The sequence below is a fragment of the Mirounga angustirostris genome, unplaced genomic scaffold, assembly GCF_029215605.1.
Source record: "Mirounga angustirostris isolate CCGP_5_RB_7025 unplaced genomic scaffold, mMirAng1.0.hap1 SCAF_4, whole genome shotgun sequence".
Taxonomy (NCBI): Eukaryota; Metazoa; Chordata; class Mammalia; order Carnivora; family Phocidae; genus Mirounga; species Mirounga angustirostris.
The window spans coordinates 17,080,736-17,087,246 of NW_026991712.1; positions in this window are offsets into that span (position 1 = coordinate 17,080,736).

A 6,511-nucleotide genomic window follows, 5' to 3' on the forward strand; every position below is an offset into this window, starting at 1 on the left:
CCTTTTTTTTTTTTTTTTTTTAAGTAGGCTCCACGCCCAGCGTGGAGCCCAGCGTGGAGCCCAGCGTGGAGCCCAGTGTGGGGCTTGTACGCACAACCCTGAGATCAAGACCTGAGCCAAGATCGAGAGTTGGACGCTTAACCGACTGAGCCACCCAGGTGCCCCTCTTCCGTTTTAGGGCTGAATAATATTCCAGAGTGTATCTGTGTTTTGTTTTGTTTGAGTATAGTTGCCACACAGTGTTACATTAGTTTCAGGTACACAGCATAGTGATTCAACAGCCCCATGTGTACATTTTGTTTATCTATTCTTCTGTTGATTCTTCTGTTATCTATTCTTCTGTTTATCTATTCTTCTGTGACAGACACTTGGGTTGTTTCTACCTTTTGGCTAGAAAAATGCTACAGTAAACATGGGCATATAAGTATCTGTTTGAATCTCTGTTTTCAGTTCTTTCAGATATATATCTTGGAGCAGAATTGCTGAATCAAATAGTTATTCTATGTTTAATTTTTTGAGGGACCATTAAACTTTTCCACAGTGACAAAATGTTTTCCACAGTGTCTGTAACCATTTTACTCCACCAGCAACATACAAGGGCTCCAGTTTCTCTGTATCCTCACCAACACCTTTTATTTTCAGTTTTAAAAAAGTATTATTATAACTATTCTAATAGGTATGAAGTGGTATCTTGTGGTTTTGATTTGCCTTTCTCTAATGACTAATGCTGTTCCACATCTTTTATCTGCTTATCGACCATTTGCATATTTTCTTTGGAGAAGTAAGTGTGTGTTCAAGTCTTTTGCCAAGTTGTAATTGGGTTGCCTTTTGTTGTTGAGTTTTAGGGGTTTTTTGTATATTCTATATGACACCTTTATCAGATATATGATTTGCAAATACAGTCAATTTTCATTATCCACAGATTCTGTTTATAGAAATTTGACTACTCACTAAAATGTATTTGTAATCCCCAAATAAATATTCATGGCACTTCTGTGCTCATCCATGCACATGTGAATGGTGGCAAAACATTTGAGTTGCCAATCTGCATGTTCCCAGATGAAGTTAAAAAAAAAAAGGTGGTGCTTTGCCTCTTATTTCAGCTCTCAGATTATAGAAAGCATCCTTTCTGTAGTCTGTTAGTGCCACTTTTTAAGTATTTTTGTGTCTTTTGTTGGTGATTTCGCTGTTTAATATGACCCCCCAAGTGTAGTGCTGGAGTGCTGTCTAGTGCTTATAAATCCAAGAAGGCTGTGAGGTGCCTTATGGAGAAAATACATACTAGACAAGCGTCATTCAGGCATGAGTTATACTGCTTTTGGCCGAGAGTTCAATGTTAATGAATCAACAGTGTATATTAAATAAGGTATCTTTAAACAGAAAAACACATAGAACAGGTTATGTATTGATCAGTTTACAAAAGTGTTATGATCAAAAGCTCCCAGGATCTTAACCCTAGGAGCATTTGTTCAGTATTCACTAATTCAGTGTTCATGGTGACATAATAGAACATAATTATTGAGAGGAACGAGAATTGACTGTATTTTCTCCCTTGCGTGGATTGTATTTTCATTTTCTTGCTATTGTCATTTAATGCACAAAAAATTTTCAATTGTGATGAAGTTCAATTTATCTGTCTTTGTTATTGTTGTTGGTACTCATGCTTTTGATGTCATATCTAAGAATCCATTGCCGGGGGTACCTGGCTGGCTCAGTTGGTAGAGCATGGACCCTTGATCTCTGGGTTGTGAGTTCAAGCCCCATATTGGGCCTAGAGATTACTTAGTAAGAAAAAATCTATTGGGGCGCCTGGGTGGCTCAGTTGGTTAAGCGACTGCCTTCGGCTCAGGTCATGATCCCAGGGTCCTGGGATCGAGTCCCACATCAGGCTCCCGGCTCAGCAGGAAGCCTGCTTCTCCCTCTCCCACTCCCCCTGCTTGTGTTCCTGCTCTCGCTGTCTCTGTCAAATAAATAAATAAAATCTTTATAAAAAAAAAAAAGAAAAAATCTATTGCCAAATCCGAGGTCATGAAGATTTACCCCTACATTTTCTTCTAAGAGTTTTATAGTTACAGTTCTTGTATTTAGGTCATTAATCCATTTTGAGTAAATTTTTGTATATGGTGTGAGGTAGAAGTCCAACTTCATTCTTTTGCTTGTGGTAATCCAGTTTTCCCAGCACCATCTTTTGAAGCAACTATCTTTCTCTCACTAAATGGACCTAGCACCCTTCTCAAAAATCAGGTGGCTATATATGTGAAGGTTTATTTCTGGACTCTCACTTCTATTTCTTTGGTCTATATATCCATCCTTTTTCCATGACCACATTGTTTTGATTATTGTAGGTTTATAGTAAGTTTTCAAATCAGGAGTATGAGTCCTTAACTTTCTTCTTTTTCAAGATTATTTTGTTTTCTTGGGGTCCCTTGCAATTCATGTAAATTTGAGGATTGGCTTTTCCATTTCTGGAAAAAAAGTTATGGAAAATTTGAATTATGAACTATGGAAGCAATTATGTTGACTCTTTAGATTGCTTTGGGTAGTGCTGACATCTTAGCAATATTTAGTATTCCTATCTATGAACATGAGATGCCTTTCCATTTATTTAGGTCTTATTTCTTTCAGCAAGTTTTGTAGTTTTCAGTGTGCAAGTCTTTCACCTCCTTGGTTACATTTTATTCATAGATATTCTTTTAGGCGCTATTGTTATTGGAATCGCTGTCTTAATTTGTTCTTCAGATTGTTTATTGCTGGTGTATAGAAACAACTAATTTTTGTTTGTTGATTTTGTAACCTGCAGTTTTGCTGAATTCATTTGTTAGCTCTAGTAGTTTTCTTGTGGATTCTTTAGGATTTTCTATATGTGGGATCATGTCCTCCTTAAATGGATATAGTTTTACTCTTTTCCAATCTGGACAGCTATTATTCTTTTTCTCACCTAATTGTTCTGGCTAGAACTTCAAATACTATGTTGAATAGCACTGGTGAAAGAGGACATCCTTGTCTTCTTCCTGATCATAAAAGAAAGCTTTCAGTTTTGCTATCAAGTATCATTATCTGTGGGTTTTTCATGAATGTCCCTTATCATGTTGAGGAAGTTCTAGTCTTAGTGTTCTGACAGGTGTCATCGTGAAAGGGTGCTGGATTTTTGCCAAGTGACTTTTCTGGCATCAGTTGAGATAATTGTATGGATCCCCCCTTCATCTATTAATATGATGTATTATATTGATTAATTTTCTTATGTTGAACCACTCTTGTATTCCTAAGATAAATCCCACTTGGTTATGGTGGCAGGGCACTGGGCGGGACTGACAAAGGAAATGGTGCGCTGGGACCTGGTAAGGTCGGGAAGGTTGCAAGATGAAGGAAGGACTTGGGGGTGGGGGCAATGTGGGAGGCCCATTCTGGAGAGGACCAGCCTGGCTGCAGAGCAGGATTCAGTTAAAGAAATAAGGTAGGGGGGCGCCTGGGTGGCTCAGTTGGTTAAGCGACTGCCTTCGGCTCAGGTCATGATCCTGGAGTCCCTGGATCGAGTCCCGCATCGGGCTCCCTGCTCGGCAGGGAGTCTGCTTCTCCCTCTGACCCTCCCCGCTCTCATGTGCTCTCTCTCATTCTCTCTCTCTCAAATAAATAAATAAAATCTTAAAAAAAAAAAGAGAGAGAAATAAGGTAGGGAAGGGATAAAACCTTAGAGGTGATGGATATGTTCATCATCTTGAGTGGGGTAGGGGGGAGTTTTCACAGATACATACCTATGTCAAAATTCATTTTAAATATGTGCCGTTGATTGTTTGTCAATTATGCCTCAATGAAGTTGTAGAAACAAGAACACTAAAAAAACAAATAATAAAACAGTATGAGTTTGGTAACAGACTGGAGATGGCTTTGAATGCCTGACTAAGGAATGTATAGTTAGTGAAGTGTCACCCTTTTTTCAAAGTACCTCTAACATCTCCCTTGGGCTAGGAAGGAAAGTAGTAACCTCAGACACTGAGGTTTTGAGGGCTGAATAAAACTTCCTCTTGCTTCATAGAACATCTGGATTTCTGGGTAATTCCAACACCAATTTGAAAACAACCAGTTTTCCCACCCTTGGTTAAAGCCTATGGTCAAAGATAATATTTTGTTGTTCTGGAAGGGAGTATCTTTGAGAGGCAGAAATAGAAATTGAGCAGGGCTCAAGACTGGGATGGGTGTAGAGGTCTGTAATTTCTAAGTATAGTGAGAACAGTCTTACACTCTGGAAGCACCCCTGGGGCTGTGAAATGATGTACCCAAGAGACTAGAGTCTAGCCCAGGGGCTCCCAGCCAAGGCCAGAGCGAAGACCCCCAGCACTCTGCCTGGCACAGTGACTGCCAATTCCATAGACCATACATGTTTGTCTACTTGGCTTCCTGCCACCTCCCAGTCCCACAGCTGCCCCTGAGCCACCAGGAGACCACCAGAACCTTCAGCCTTCAGCTCTTTGAAATGGCAAGGGCATCTCACTCTTTGGCCAGTAGAATCTCTAGGCCAATGACCTGGAATGGAGACACAGAGTGATGCTTGTGATTTTCTTCTGGGGGCTTGAATTGCTCAGGTTTCAGAGGCCATCTTGGAATGTGTGCAAGCAAGGCAGAGAAAGCCATTCTGCAGAGACACAGAAAGAAGAAATGAGAGCTCCTAATCCTTCAGAACATGAGGCAGGGAGAGCCAGCCTCGGATTCATTTCTCCATGTCTTCATGAAACCCTGCCATTTTGGTTTTGGGGGATAGTTAAGAACATAGACTTTGAAGTCAGATAAAGTTGATGTTGAGTCTGGTCTCTTTTACTCACTACCTGGGACCCTGGACAAGTGACCTCTCAGATCGTATTTCCTTTGGAAAAATGGAAATTATAATGTCTAATTCAGAGGGAGATATTGTGAGAATTATTTAAAATGAAGTTAATAGGGTGTCCACAGCACAACCTAGTACATAATAGATGCTCAATAAATGTTGGTTTCTCCCCTCCTTCTCAGAAAGGACCTCAATATGTGACTTAGAACTGAGAAGTTCTCCTGTCTGCTCCTTCTGCCACTTCCTGTCCATTCAACAAGCATCGACTGAGCAGCTCTGGGCCAAGGTCTGCCTGAGGGCTGAGTTTCCAAGAGTGAGAAAGACACCATCTCTAGTTTCCAACAGTCCATAGTGTGATAAAGGCCACAATGGATAACAACATGGAGGAATTAGAGGAAAGAGGAAAGAGAGCTGCCTGGAGGAGGTGATATCTTGCAGTAGGGAACTCAATCACACCCCTTAATCAAAAATCAGATTTTTACAAATAAAAATCTATAAAAACAGATTTTTATCACAACTGACACAATCTTAAACACTTGCAGAATTCCCTTTTACTTCCTAACAGTGCCCAACACCTAGCTTTTCCCAAGTATGTAAGTTGTATTTAATAGTTACAAAGTGCCCTTCTCTCTTATTGGTTTAGTCTCCTCTTTTTATTTTTTATTTTTATTTTTATTTTTTTTTAAATCCTCTTTTTATTTTTTTAAGTAGGCTCCACACCCAGTGTGGGGCTCGAACTCACAACCCCAAGATTAAGAATCTCGTGCTCCACCTACTGAGCCAGCCAGGCACCCCTTCTTTTTTTTTTTCTTTAATATTTTTTAAATTTATAATTTATTTGAGAGAGTGAGTGAACGAGTCTGAGCTGGGGATGGGCAGAGGGAGAGGGAGAAGTAGACTCCCCGCTGAGCAGGGAGGGGCTCAGTCCGGGACCCGGGATCACGACCTAAGCCGAAGGCTGACGCTTAACCAATTGAGCCACCCAGGCACACCTGCACTCCTCTCTTTTAAAAAAAATGACATTATTGGGACACCTGGGTGGCTCAGTCAGTTAAGCGTCTGCCTTCGGCTCAGGTCATGATCCTGGGATCCTGGATCGAGCCCCATATCAGGCTCCCTGCTCATTGGGGAGTCTGTTTCTCCCTCTGCCTGCCACTCCCCCTATTTGTGCTCTCCCTCTCTCTCTCTCTGATAAATAAATAAAATCTTTTAAAAAATAAAATAAATAAATAAAAATGACATTATCCTAGGGTCTCTGTATCAAATGAGGCAGTGATTTAAAACTTGGGGTCCAGATGCCAGGTCCTCAATACTGATAGGGGCCTTTGAGCTGTTTTCATTATTGCCAAAGGCCCAATGTTAATCACATTTAACCTTTCCCCAGGTTTCCTGGGGTCCCTAACAGCTACCTCTTTGTTTTCAGCTAAAACCCTAACACAGAATGAGGCAATGCTGGTAGGCTCCGGCTGGGCAGAAGCTTGTATTGGCTGTTATATAGGACTTGGATTCAATTTTTTAAAGGAAAATGAAGCAATTATTAGTTAATTAATGCAGTTTTATTGTGTGCACAAATCCTCCACAAATCCTTCCCTCTGGGGGAAAATAAAGGGTTCTGAGTGGTAAAAAGGCAAGAAACCCGTGAAGTCAGTTATCCTGATTTCAAAGGGCAAAGAACCCTCTCTTACTCATAAA